The following is a 14,813-nucleotide window of genomic DNA, read 5'->3' on the forward strand; positions in this document are numbered from 1 at the left end:
GTCAGCCACCCAGGCAGAGCTGGGCTCTGAGCCCAGGAGGTGGCAGAGGGGGAGGTCCCTGGAGACTGTGTGGGCAAGGAGGGTGTGTCCAGGTGTGTATGTCTGAGCAGCACCTGCTGGGACGGGGACGGAAGGATGCACTGGAGCTCAGGGCTGTGGTGGTAAGAGTAGAACCTCCAATCTGGGATGCAGAGCAGGGGGGCCCTTGTGGAAAAAGGGTTCAGATTCACAGGCAGCAAGAGCAGAGCAGTAGGGCACCCGTGAAGCGGCCTGGGGGAGGGGAGGGTGCAGGGGGCACTCTGGCTCACAGAGTCCCGCAGAGGCTCCAAGTCCACTGTCATCAACACCAGCCGCTCCTCCAGCCCCTGGGACCCTCAACCGCCACTCAACCATCTTCACCCGGCCTGGTCCCAGTGGGAGGGGAGAGGAGCAGGCGCTAGAGTGGGGGCCTGGTCCCAGAAGAGGGGTGCTCGGGATGGTCAAAAAGGGGAGCAGGGGGCCTCCCTGGGCCCTGGCCACCAATGTGACTGGGAAATGGCTCCCCCCTCCCGGTGCTGGGAACAGGGGAGGAGCCCCTTGCAGTGCCCTGAGCTGGGGGACCCTCCAGGCCTCCCGACCGTCCTGGGAGGCGGGGATTTTGACGGGAGCCTGGGGCCCCTCCCCACAGTGAGCCAGGGACATGGAAATTATGTAGAGCTGCTCAGCGGTGCTAGCCAGAGCCGGGCCGACCATGATCTGATTAGGGACGCAGGGAGGCCTCTCTGCCGGTGCCCGCGCGGAGCTGGGAAAGGCAGCGAGGCCCAGGGCACCTTGGCTGTGCCCTCAGTGTCCGGGCTAATGAGGCCCGTTGGGAGGGACCTCCTTTGTTTTCAGAGAGTCCTGCCTCTGTGGTGCTCCCAGTCTGCTGAGAGAAACAGGGCTCGCGTGCACACACACGTGGATGCACACACATGTGCACACGCACATCCTGGACAGAGACTCTGAACAGTCCCCAGGAGATTAGCACAGATGCAAATGCTCTGGGACTGGAGTAGAGCGAAGGAGACACAATCCAAGGTCACCAACCAAGGTCAGCCTCCTGGAGGAGCTGCTCACAAGGGGAAGGAGGGACCGTCACAGCAGGAGCCGGGAGGGCATGTTGGCGAGGGAAGCGGCTCTTCGATGGTTTGGAGGTGAGACCGGAACACACAGACACCTCATCTCCCACCACCCGAAAGGACGCCTGCTCGGCAGCCGCTGGCCTCGGCCCCCTCTGCGGGGGTGTCTTTCCCAGCTGCAGGAGGTGAGGGGTGCTGTCCCCCCACCATCCACACCACGCCAGAGGCCAGTGCCACCTACGCCTCCCGGAGGCTCCAGCCGCTGCCCAGCTGCGGGCGCTCACCCTCCACCACCCGGGTGTCAGCCCGAGGTTGCTGGCCACAGGTCACAAAAAGCCCAGCCATTCACCGGAGGGAGTTTAACTATTTCTCTTTACTTAACACCAACACTTCCAGGCACATGTGCAGGATATTTCCAAGGGTTTACGAATCACCGCTTGCTTTTATCCTCACAAGAACCCTGTGAGGTATTGATATTATTACTGTTGATGTTACAAATGAGGAGGCTAAAGCAGCTCTCCTAAGGCCACAGGCTCACTCCCGATGCCAGGAGGCCGGGGACCCCGAAGCTCAGCACCCTATCTGGGACCTCCTTCTGCTCACCGTTCCACGCAGCTTTCTCACGTGCCCGCATGTCTCCCCTCCTGGTCACAGGTGGCTGCACGTCACGCACGCTCCCTGCGGTGCCCAATGTGGGAAGGGGGCTCGCTCCTAGCATCTGCTCTCTTCCTATCAGGGAAGGCAGCCTTTCCCCGCGTCCTTCCTGCAGACGCCTCTCTGTGACTTATTGATCAAGATCGGCTTCTCAAAGGGTCACATCCTTTCATTTCCCAACATTTTTGAAACCAACAGGGGAATTCTAACAAGTGTTAACAGAGTCCCCAGAGGTGCCTTGGCTTTGGTGGCTCAGTTGGTTGGAGCGTTGCCCCAAACACCAAGTGGCAAGTTTGGTTCAATCCCCTGTTGGGGCACATGAGGGAGCCAACCAGTCAATGTTTTTCTCTCACATCAATGCCCCCCCCCCCCCCCCCCCCCCCCCGCCCCAAGCTCAATTCACAGTCACGACTGACTATGATACCTCTGGGGGAATGAAATTGGAGCGGTTTGGCTGTGGCCTCAGGTTTTGGGCAGGAAAGAGCAGGGCGGATGGGTTGGGAAGGCAGGCTGTGGGGAGGTGGGGCAGGGCTCTGCCCGGGAGTGTGAAGGGTCTGGGCCTTTATTTAAGGCAGCGCTACCCGGTGGGAAACAGCCAAGAGGAAGACGACCCCAACCCCACTGTACTTTGCAGATCTCGGCGACTGCTTCCGCCCGGCGGAACCTAAGTCACTTCCCAGCACCTGGCTGCAAGGGAGTCTTGGAATGCAGGCCTAGATCGCCAGGCTTGCAGCACTGGCAGGCACGCCAGTGGAAGGCGTCCTTTTTGTACCTGAGGTCCACTTGGAAACGCAGGTCAGGTAATGTCCCTTCACGTTGCTAACCCATCCATTGCCCCCGGGAGAGAGTCCAATTTCCCAGCCTCCATGGGTGCTTCTCTGTCCTCCCGATGTGACCACAACTACTCACGGTCTGGCTGTTGCCACACTGGGTCCCTGCCAAGCCCCTGCCAAGCCAGGCCGGAGTCCCCTCTTCACCTGACCTTAAGACTCAGTCCTGAACGCCCCCTCACTTCCTCCTGCCTGGCCCACGGCGCCTTCTGCATGCTGGTGGGTGGGTTACGCATCTCCCTCCTCTCTCACCCTCCTCTGCGGGGCTCACATGTGCCAGTGATCCTGATGCCCACGGCACCTGTGTGGCACCTGGATAATAACAGTAACCACTGGCAGGGCACGTATTGTCGCCAGGTAAGGGCTTTATATTTGTCTTCCTACAGCCCCCTGAGGCCCTGCGGAGGCTGCTCCTGCCCATCACTGCCCCGCCTCCTCCTCCCTGGGCTGAGGACCAAGAGGAAGAAGCAGGGCCCGAGAAGCAGGTGCCGGGCAGTGGGCGAGGCAGGGGCCGTGCGGGAAGGGAGGGGTCAGGGCGGTCGCAGCTGCCCGAGGGCACGGGCTGTGTGGGCCCCGGCAGCCTTGGGTGGTGGTGGGGTCGACACAGAGTGGAAGGTCCGGGACAGAACCGTGTGGCGAGGACGAGAGGAACCTTGGTGCTCATCTGGCCCGGCCCCTGCGAGGAAGCAGCCGGGAGGGGTGAAGGGGCATCTAAAAACCCCGGTGTTGGCTTTTTTCTTTCTTTTTTAAACTCCAGAAGATGGCTGTGTGGCGCGCGCTCAGCCCAGACCCACATCTGGAGCCCAGGAGGCCAGGGCAGCCCCGCGTCCTCCGACACGTGCCACCATTCTAACTGCGCACGCCATGCACAGGGAGCACAGCCCGCGTGTGAGCGACGCGTTAATTAATGAGCCAGCCGCTCGCCGAGAGGCGATGGCGTAATTGCTGTTCGCGGTGGATAAATGCTAATTGAATATTAAGAACATATTTGTGCAGAAGGAGTCACTTAGGAGCAGCCGTGCCCTTTGTCAGCCAGATGTTTGGGCTCGTTATGGAGGCTGAGTCATTGGCTGGAGGCGCCCTGGCATTTGGGCGCTGCTGCTCCTCCGGGGAGGGAGGCAGGCAGCCCTGGCAGGTCTGGCTCCCGGCAGGGAGCGGGGACGTCGCCACACACAGGCCCGGGAGAGAACAGCGTCAGCAGGTGACAGACATGCATGAGGTTTGACTGGGGCAGTTCTGGATTTAAAACCCTTCTTTACAGCCCTCCCAGCAGCAGGCTCAGTGCTGCCAGCGAGGCAGGCAGGAGGGCCTGTCAACCCCATCTGCAGGTGGGGAAACTGAGGCTCCGTGGGAGGAGGTGATGCGCTCAGGATACCAAGCCACCGAGTCCTAGTCTCCGAGCTTCCAGCACAGCCTCACCCCCTGTGGCAGGCAGCTCAGGCCTGGGCTCGGACCCCTGGGCAGCCGAAGGGCGACGGCCACCTTCCCTGGGCCTCTGCGGTCCCTGAGCCTGGAGGCTGACTGGCCCTCCCCGTGGTTCCAGCTCTCCTGACGGCTCTGCCCGCCAAGGCAGGGAAGTAAGGCACACAGGCTCTGGACACAGAATTCTTGGATTCAGATCTCATCTTAAGCTCTTACGTGCTGAGAAATCTGGGGCAAATTTCTTAGGTGCTTTGTTCTCTGTGCCTCAGATCCCATGCTTATAAAATGGAGCTACTAATAGGCCTACCCTCGTTAGCAAGGGCAGCCGACAGCCCGAGTGTCCAATACATACATTTGAAGCGGCTCCCCCTTCCCCGCCCAGGCCAGCAACACAGAAGCGCAGCATTCGTGCTGTTCGGTGGGGAGGACGTGGGACAACCTGTCCAGTGGCACCCAGAAGCCCAGCGACAGGGCTGGGAGGAGAGCAAGCAGGTCCCTCCTCCGCAAGAGCAGGCAGTACTGCCCACAGCCCACAGCCGACAGCCGCTGGGGAAGGGCTGATAGACCGAGTGGACACGCAGACAGGAGGCCGGAGGCAGCGCCTGCAGAGCCGGATGAAGCCCGGCCTGGAGGCCGCAGGGGCTGGAGGAGCCGCCCTCCCCGCTGCCCCAGTCCAGCCTCCCAGCCACTGGCCGCGGGAGCTCCAGGCCACAACCGTGCGGACTGGTCATCTGGGCTCCCCGAGGCAGGCCCTGCGACAAGCGCGCAGATCCCACAGATCAGCTCTAATTGGGAAGCGATCTCAGGGAGTGAGACTCCATCCCTCCCATCACTTTCCAGGTGCCCCCAGCAGGCCCGCAGGGCGTCCTCCACTGGAGGGGCCCCGGAGGAGAGGGGACGGTGCCCAGCCTCCAGGAATCCAGTCTGATGGGTGGACCAGCCCCGTCCTGGGCAGCTGTGTCCTCTCCCTTCCTGACAGGGTGGCAGGGTCTGAACCAGCCACACTGACACTTAGGAATGTCCGACCAAGGGCTGAGCGGGTGGCGGTAGGGGGGCGCGAGGAGGGGTGCCTCTGTGAGTGCGAGGAGAAAGCTTGTGTCGCCCACCCAGAGGGAATGGGCCGGGTCCTGGGGACAGGACAGGCCATGCCAAGAGGGTGAGGCCAGCGCAGCAAGCGCCAGGGGCCACCTGTCTCTCACCGCAATGGTTGTCATTACGGACCCATCTCCCGGGTTGGTGGGATCTAAACGAGGTTCCCCTGCCCAGGACCCCCAGGAGGCACCCCAGAGCTGGCACAGCCCCTGCACCCGGTGGGACAGCTGAGTGATTGGAGGTGATGTCCTAAGGGCCCCTCTGTAGGCGCCTCAGAGGGGCTCTATCTGAGGCCTGCGCAGCCTGGGGCGCGGGTCGGGCAGCCAGCGGTGCTCGGGCCAGACTGCCCGAGGCTGGCCCCTGCGGTGTGTTGGGCCAGGTCCCGGCCCTGCAGCCTCCTCACCTCAGGCCCTGTCTCAGGCCAGCTCACACCAGCTAAGCTCTCCTGGGAAGCCAATGCCATCAGAAGTGCCCCGGGAAGCCACTCGCCCCGGGCGACAGACGGGCCTATTTATAGGAAGAACCGTGCACCCTGTCAGCCTCCAGCTCCACCTGCCTTCTGCTCCCCGCGCCCGCCTGCACCGGCTGCTGCTGCCTATATCAGGAGCCTGGCAGATGGAAGGAGTGCCCCTCCCCACGACCAGGGCTCTGAGAGTGCCAGGGCAGCAGAGCCACCTTCCTGGGCTGCCTGCACCTGCCTCAGAGCCTACGGGGGACTCAGTCCCGCTCTGATTCTGGGGGAACAAACCAGGAAACCCACAGAGAGGGGTGCAGAGGCAGGGAGCAAGGAAAGGGAGGAAGGAACAAAGTATAGGCAGGGGTGAGGGACTAAGGAGCAGGGAGGAGAGGTAAGGGCTGAGAGGGAGACGTGGGGAGCAGAAGAAAGAGGAGTCAGGGGTCTCAGTGGCCCACGGTGAGTCTTGCCAAATAGGAAAGGCGCCCTCTGTGGGTTGATGAATTAGAAAAAGGTTTTAGTCCAGTGTGTCTCTGTGTGAAGAAAGACAGCCTTCTTTCCAGAGGAACTGGCCCCATGCCAGGTCACCCAGCGTGGGGAGCAGGGCGTGGGCCTGAGTGCAGCCTCTCATGACCTGAACAGCTGTACCTGGCAGCCTGGTCCTGAGCTCCTGGCAAGTGGGGGGCTGAGGGAGACAGGCCTGAGCTGAGAGGGGGGCTGCTGTAGGTGGACCCCAATGCTCTGCCCGCCAGCACCAGGTCTGACCACCCCAGAGCAATCCATTTCACTGTGTTAGAAGCTGATAAGCAGTTCTTGCCACCTCCCAGCTGAGGCTCCTCATATCTCCCAGGCTCACCAGGGAGACCCGGGCTCATTAGGCAATCACACGGCATGTTGCCCAGCCAGGCCGAGAGCAGCCGGAGAGGACCCATGACAAGCTCCAGCCTGGTCTCCCTGGGGGTGACGTCTAGACCTCTGGCCCCCACTTGCGGCATCAGTGGCTACTGCCTGTCCCAGAAGCCCTGGAGGCAGGAGGAGCCTCTGGGTCAGCATTCCAAGCCCATCTGGGCCCTTCCTTGCCCCCTATCTTCATACACCTGCACCGTCCTGGCTGCTGGGGGGGCGGTCCCCCAAAGCCTTGATTCCTGATTGTGTTCTATGGCTTTGGCACTCTGGAGGTGTCAGAGACTGAAGTGCAATTTGCATTTTAATAAAGAAAGTTGTATTTCAGTCATTTGCATTTAAATAAGGTGTTCTTCCTCCTTCTCCCTCCCCTGCTGGCGGCACCTTTGGGAGAAGAAGGCTCCCCAGGCCTGTTCCCTGCACACCCTCCTCAGCCAGCTTCAGCAGGGTGATGGAGCAGCGGGATCCTCCCCCATTACTCACACTCCCTCCACAGAGTTCTCCAGCACACACACATGCACATATATGCACACATGTGCATGAGCATAGCATGTGCTCCCACACACCTCATGCCACCAGGTGTACATGCACACACGCACAAACACCTACACTCAATACACGCTCATGCACACACACGCACATACAAACACTCATGAGTATGTATGCACACACACTTAGTACACACATTCACACACATGCATAAGCATGCACAAACACCTAGCCACCCAAAGTGACGAGTTGCCCTTCTTGCCCTGCAGCTACCCAGCCTGCGTTAACCAGTCCTCGGCCTGTAGGCACCCTCTGCCTCTGGACTCCAGTCAGGAGGGATTGGATGCTTGGAGTGGGCTGTGAGGCAGCCTGGAGAGAGGGCTTCGGCCTGGAGGCGGGTGTCAGGGCAGTGCCGTGCGTGTCACTCATTGTCCCTGGGAGCCCACTCCTTGTCTCAGCTTTGCCGCCAGCCCTGTGGCTCCGAGTGTGCAGATGTGCCGGCAGCTTCTTTCCCCCGCTGCCAAGCCTTGTGGCTCCCCGGCTGGCTCCGCAGTGGCTGCCAGCTTGCTTCTCCTGAATTAGCCACCCGCCCTTGCCTCCCTCCAGCATCCCAGACTCCCCAGACCTGCAGCTTCCACAGGCACATTCCCTCCCGCTCCTGCCTCCTCTCCGTCCCGGCCTCCCTCCCCATCGGGGCTGCAGGGGGAGAGCCCGGATTGTCAGGTCTCAGGGACCAGGCCGACTCCTGCTGCTGGCTTGGTTCTTCATATCTGGGGCAGGACAGGACAGGGGACAGGGGACAGCCCTGCCTATCCCTAGACTTGTGAGGGTTAACAAGTCCCAGAGTCAAATGCTGGCACATGGTCAGGGCTCAGGGCCTGAAGGCTGGTGTCCCTGCAGACCCCGAGCCCACCGGCATCCTCGCTGAGCAGAGGAGTGAGGCAGACTATCTTGGGGCTCAGCAGAAGGGAGGGAGGACCGCCAGAGAGCACGCAGCCGGCCACACCCACACTCAGGGGACACCTGGGTGCTTGTCACAGTCCCTGGGAGGGTAAAGGGCCTCCCTCCCTCCGAGGACGGTGGGGGAGCTGAGGAGCACAGTGGAGGGCGGGGCGGGAAGGTGGGCTGGGCCTCTGAGGTCCGGGAGGGATGGCACCTCCCCGATGGAGACCCCAACCCCAAACATCACATTCTCTCAGCAGCAGGGCCGCGGCAGGGCCACCGTCATCCCAGGGCCCTCCTCAGCATGCCGCCCCCGCCCCCCCTACCCCCCCCCCCACCCCCGCCCCAGTGCCTGGACACCACCTCTGTCCGCACAGCCAGCCCAGAGGCCAGTGGTACTGTCCTGTTTACAGACGAACAGACTCGGAAGCCAGGCCTTTCCCCTGGGGAGAGAAACAGTGGCGGTGACAGCTGTGGACATGCGGATTAGACCAGAGGCCCGGGCTCCCTTGTCCGCGTTCACCATGGCGCACCCTGCGGAGGTTGTCATTCTGTGTGTGATGGGAAGCAGGGCCCCAGGTGCCATTGAGGCCTCCCTGACAGGACGGGCAAGGGTCTGGGCCCTGGGATGGAGTCTTAGGGTAAAACAGGGGGAGTCAGGTGCAGGCCAGTGGGATGGACCTTGGCCAGTGGGGCCAAGTTTGTCCCAGGCTCTCACAATCCCTTTCCTTTATTTTTTTAGAAAATTCTTTTAAAAAAATATGTTTTTACTGATTGCAAGAGAGAGGAAGGGAGAAGGAGAGAGAGAAACATGGACAGGCTGCCTCCTGCATGCCCCCTACTGGGGATGGAGCCTGTAACCCCGGCACGTGCCCGGACCAGGACAATATTCAACCAACTGCGCCACCGGCCTGGCAGGGCTCCTTAATGGTCTGTCCCTGGTGCTTTCCTGGCATCGCCACCCAAAGACATGGCTCCGTATTCAGGAGTTAGGGTGTTGGAGGGTTCTCTCTCCTGGGACATGATTAGACTCCCACCCACCCCTCAGCAGGAAGGCTGGGCAGGCGCGCCCCCAGCCCGGCCACGATGGACAGCCCTAGGCTCGGTGTTCCCAGGCACTGCGGTGGCCCAGCCCTGGCAGCCTGCCCGGTGTGCGGCTGTCTCCTTAGCACGCCCTGGACTCACGCAGAGGGAAAGCTCTGTGGACTCCCTTTGCCTTCCTGGCTGAGCAGCCAGATCCCTGGGCGAAAGCCTAGAGCTGGGGAAGCCGTGGCATTGACCCAAACACGTTACCATTTCCTGAGCGTTCACTGTGCACCAGGCCCTGTACCCAACATGCTATTGTACCTCCACAGCAACCACATGAAGCGGTTATAACTGTCTCCATCTCACAGATGAGCAAACTGAGGCTCTGGGAGGTTCATGATGTACCCAAGGCTCCAAGTTGAGCATGTGGTGGAGCCGGGATCACCGGGGCACTGGCTCAGGCGCTGCTCCCAGCACACAGCTGTATGCACTCCGGCTGCTTCCTTCACGCTCTCCCGCCCTCCCCCCCCCCCCCCCCCCAGCCCCCGGCTCCCGGCCCACCTGCCTGCTCCTGAGCTCCTGCACAGAAGTTACATTCTAGAACGGGGGCTCTGCACTGTTGCTATGTCATGGGCCCCTCTGACGTCGGGACCCCTTCTCGGAATAACATTTGTAAATCTACACAATAAAATGTATGAGATTCAAAAGAAGCCAATTATATTAAAATGCAGTTATCAAAATATTAAGAAACACTTGGATGGAGTACTGCACGTGCCTCTTCATGAAGGCACTGAATAAGGTCGGCAGCGAGTCTAACAGGACGAGCAGCGTTTGGAAGAAGGGTGGAGCATGAGTGAGGACGCGCTGCCTGCTGCAGTGGCCTTGTGCTGTGAAATGGCCTGCACTTTCTCCGTGCGACAGAGCCACGGCTCTGTGACGACTGCCCTACCCTGGTGTGTTGCTCACGTGCACAGTGGGAGGAAGAGCTAGGTGGCGATGGAAGATCAGGGAAAATAATGACATGAAGCTTTTTTCTAACCACATTCACAGACCCTCTGACTTCTATCCAGGGATCCTTCCACCAGATCTCAGACCCCAGGCCTTTCCCAGGAGCAGGGGACAAGCAGGAGACAGATAAACTAGCCGGGGGGTGAGATGCAGAAGGACAAGAGGCGGTCGGTCAGGAAGGAGCAGTCACGGAGGGGACACCTGCAGGCGGTGACGACGGAGGGACAGAGGCCAGTGTGCTGGTGTGCACGAGAGGGGAGAGGGTGGTGGCCATGAGGCTGCGATTTCGAGCCGTGCTAAAAAGTTTGGATTCACTCTAGGGATAGCAGGGCTGTGGGACCATAGGGACCAGCGAGGACGTGGTCCTGGTGACGTCATGGGCAGGAAGACCTGTGGGGAGGTGGCTGCACTCTCCCGGAACCCAGCCAGAGTGGGAGCAGTGGGGGAGGAAGTGGTTGGGGGTGGGCACATGTTTAAGGCAGAGCAGGAGGATTTCTGGGGAAAGGAGGGGTGCTGATGCCTGGCCCCTGGCTGCTCCAGCCGGGAGGGGGAGCTCCCCAGCTGACAGGGTGCCCTGTGGAAGCCAAGGCGGGCGGCGGGGGTGGTGGTGGTGTGGGGTGGGGGGAGCACCCAATAGCAGTCAGATTGCAAACACACCTTGGCTTCTCAGAGCTAATGCCCTCTCCATCAGTCAGCACTGCCTTTAAGGGCGCCTTCCCGTGGCCTCCATCGGGCACTGGCTTCGCTCAATCACCGGCTGTGCCCACACCCAGAGGTTCCCTCAGGGGACGACTTACCGTCCCTGACACGGTGTCCTGTTTGTCCACGTCCCAGGCAGCTCGGGACATCCTTGGTGCCCACCACACGCTCCCTGCCGCCAGGGACTAGAGGCTTTGTCTCGGGCTGAAAGCAAGCGCCCTCCGCGGATGCTCAGAGGTGTTCGGAGGCTGAGAGGCCGAGGTGAGCAGGTGGAGGAAGCCCGCTCTGCTCCCTCCAGCCACTTCCTCTTGTTTTCCTTGGAGAACCAGGGCTGCGGCCACCCCCTCGCGCCCATTTTGGATTGTCCATGCCCTGCCCTGAGCCAGCCGGGCATCAGGAGAGCTGGTGGCATCCCTCTTTGTCTGTCTGTCTGTCCTGATGCCCATTCGCACCAGCCTCTCAGCGTGCCATGGGCCCTCTGGGGAAACAGGTTCCCTGGCTCCTAGTTTGCCCTTCCCTTCCCCACAGCAAGGCTGCCTGGTGGGACTTCAGACTCCCTCCCCAGGGGTCACATCCCAGGAGAGGTCGCTTTGGGGTGCCCAGGGAGGTGCAAAGATTCCTAAAGTCTAGATCAGAGGCTGCCAGGCTGCGCCTGTGGGCCACATGTGGCCTGCCACCTGTTTTTGTATGGTTTGTGAGCCAAACTGGTTTTTCATTTTTAAAGGAGGGAAACAGAATTCTTAGATAGGACAAGGGTTTCAAGGTTTGAGGCCATTGTTACTAAATGCTGTATTACTTGCTAAATGTTAAACTATAGCACAGTATTTTGCAGATGCAGCAGTAAACAGGATGAGCTGAAAGGAACCCAACCAGAAAAAGTAGCCAACTACAAAGCAGAAATTAACATGTAATTGACAAATATATATCAGCAACGGCCAAGCCTCCTTCCAGGAGACAGAGCTCTGGGCAGGAACCCCTCCCCCCTTTCCTTAGACCTACCGGTGACGACCACACCTCATTGTTGAATACAGCACCTCAAGTGGCAAACCCCTTGAGTGCAGTACCAGAATCAAAATAAGAACAGCATTTTGCCATGTAAAAGTACAGGAAATGAAAATTTCATTGTCTACGAATAAAGTTTTATTGGACGTGGCCATGCACGTTCATGTAGGCACTGTCTATGGCAGCTGTGCACCACGGTCGGTCGGCAGAGTCGGGTGGTTGTGACACAAGCTGTGCGCGCCCTGCAAAGCTAAATGCTAACTCTTTGGCCCTGTACAGAGCAGGTGTGCCTCCCGCCTGCAGCCCGGCCCTGGAGCTGGCCCTGGAGCCGGCCCTGGGGCTGTGAGGCCCCACCCACTGGCCGAGTGATTAGGCCACCCCTGGGGTGAGTATTTTCCTGTCTTTGAGTCCCACCTCCCACCAAGAGCCTTTGGGAATTCCATGAGGTGGGCTTGAGTGGCATCTGGCCTTAGCGACGCTCACACCGCAGCTCACACCGCAGCCCCTGAAAGAGCCGCTAAGAGGTGAGGCTCCTAGGCAGGCTCGGCTCATTTCATCCTGGGGAAAGCGAGCACCCGGCCAGGATGGGCCAGGCCAGCACGGACCGGTCAGCACAGGAACTGGAAGGCCCCTTGGCCTTGGGCTGGGGAGGAGACCTGATCGGCTGGGCTACTGCCTGGCTGAGGGGGTGGGGGAAGGAGAGGGCATGAGAAGCATGGTTCCTGGGATTTCGGCAAGCCCCCCCCCCCCCCAATCCTGAGACTATGCTCTATTGGCATCGTGGGAAGGCACTCACCCCCCCCCCCCCCCCACACCTCCCCAAGGCCTGCGGCTGGGCAGACCCCTAGCACTCTCCCCTTGGCATCTCCTCCCACCTCCCACCCATCTATTACCCGTGTCCACCTGTCCCCCGCAGGGCCATCTGTGGGGCTGGACCAAGGGCCCCGCAGCCAGCAGCAGAGCTCGCCCAGCCGGGCACTGAACCCTCCCTCGGGCCTCCCACAATTGCTTTATTAATTGTTTATATTGAAGTCTGTTAATTGGCAATAACCAGCATGCTGAGTGTCTTAATCACCCCTCTCAGGCTGTGAAGGATTGCTGGGTGCAATAAAGTGAGAGGAATTAGCAGCCTCTCCAGCCTCTTCACTCTCAGTTAGATAAATGGGTGTGCCCCCTGGTCCTGGCAGGAGCTTCCCTGGTGAGGGATGCAGGCCAGGCCACACTGGGCTGCCCCCCTCTCCCCCCTCCCTGCCACTCCTCCTACCCCGAGGCCCCACAGGGGCTCAGACTCAGCCCCTGTGCTGTCCAGGAGCACCCCTCAGTCCGGAGGCATCTCCTGAGCACCTATTGCGCCAGGTGCAGGGCACCCTGAGACAGGACAATCGGCCGCAGCCTTGAGGGAACTGCAATCCAGGAGGGAGACGGGCCAGTAGCCAGTTGCCAAACAGTAACTTTAGGGCAAAGACAGAAGCCTCTGTGGCGGGTGCCGTGGGCGAGAGGGGCCAGGGCTCTTCTTGGAATACAAGGTGGGGAGTCAGAGAAAGCCCTAGAGTCCAGGCAACCTTACACCTCCCCAGAGTCACACACACAGGCGCACGTGTGTGCCCACTCCACCTGCCAGGGAACCCGGGGTGCCCCATCTGTCCTCCGTGCGGCTCTGGCACACCTGCACTCCTGGGGCTACCGGTGTCTGGCACGGGCTTGGAGACGGCAGCAAGGGGAGCTTTGCAAACAGGCAGGGCCTGGAGCTGGGCTGCTGCCCGGGTGGGAGGCGCTGGGGTCAGTAGGAGGGTCCTAGCACCTTGTCCTGAACAACAGTCAATGCCCCCCATTGCCAGCGTCTGCCATAGAACAGGGTCTGCCTGTCCACCTGAGTCTCTCCCTCTGCCTCCTGTCACATCCCTGTGCTCCTGGCATGAGGCCGGACAACACCCCAGGGCAGGGCAGCGGCTCCTGTTCCGCCTCCCCACCTGCCCAAACGCCCCCCCCCCCCCCCCCCCCGCCCACGCCACCATCCTGCCAGCCCTGCTTGTTGTATTAGGGTGGAGGGGGCAGTGGTGGGGAGAGCAGCGGACAGGATGCGGCCTGTTGGAACCTGCCGGGAGCTGTGTCTGTGGAGACCTGAGGGTGTCCAGATGTGGGGCAGCAGGTCTGGGCCCAGAGCAGGGGGGTCGCCACTCCCATGCCTGCATGGAGAAGGTCTGTGCCTGTTGGAGGGGCCACTGAACTGTCCCATGTCAAGGGCACAGCCCAAAGCTTCCAAGACATGGGGCACCCCTTCCTTCAGGGGCTCCCTGGGGCGGGAACCTCTGTAGAAGCTGACAGACTGCCTGGGCAGATAAACCAAGTGATGTGGCCCTAACCGGTTTGGCTCAGTGGATAGAGCATTGGCCTGCAGATTGAAAGGTCCCAGGTTCGATTCCTGGTCAGGGCACATGCCCGGGTTGAGGGCTCCATCCCCAGTAGGGGCCGTGCAGGAGGCAGCTAATCAATGATTCTCTCTCATCATTGATGTTCCTGTCTCTCCCTCTTCCATCCTCTCTGAAATAAATAAAAAAATGTTAAAAATGAAAACAACAAAAAAATAAAAGTTGATGTGCAAAAAAAAAGCCATGGCCAATATGGTTCAGTGGTTAGAGCGCTGGCACTAGGACTGAAGGGTCATGGGTTCAATTCTGGTCAAGGGCACATACCTTGGTTGCAGGCTCAATCCCTGCCCAGGTCGGGGCAGGTATCAGAGTCAACCAATTGATGTGTTTCACATCAATGTTTCTCTCTGTCTCCCCCTCCCTTCCACTGTCTGTAAAAAATCAATGGGAAAACTATGCTCAGGTGAGATCAACAACAACAAGGAAAGTTGATGTGACCATATTTGCACCAAGAAATGGCTCCTTCTGTGCCATCACTGTCTACAGAGCCACCTCCTCTTCCAGACGGTGAGCTCCCTGAGCACGGGACTGGGTGGTATTTGTCCCCATGTCCCGGGCCAGGGTCTAGCACCAAGGGCGAGCTGACATGATGGCTCCACAGTCATCCCTGTCACCCTGGGCCCCAAGCAGAGTGGGAGCCAACACTGACCTCTGGCCTTGACCCCGCCAGGCCCTTTCCCTGCATAGCCCCCCTCCCAGGGGGCCCATGACCTCTCTCCCGGCTGGGCTCCCCAGGTGACCTTCTATAGCTTAAACAAGTGGGGGC

Source organism: Myotis yumanensis, unplaced genomic scaffold (genome assembly GCF_028538775.1).
Source record: "Myotis yumanensis isolate MYYU_CA2020_CCGP unplaced genomic scaffold, mMyoYum1.0.hap1 SCAF_6, whole genome shotgun sequence".
Classification (NCBI taxonomy): Eukaryota; Metazoa; Chordata; class Mammalia; order Chiroptera; family Vespertilionidae; genus Myotis; species Myotis yumanensis.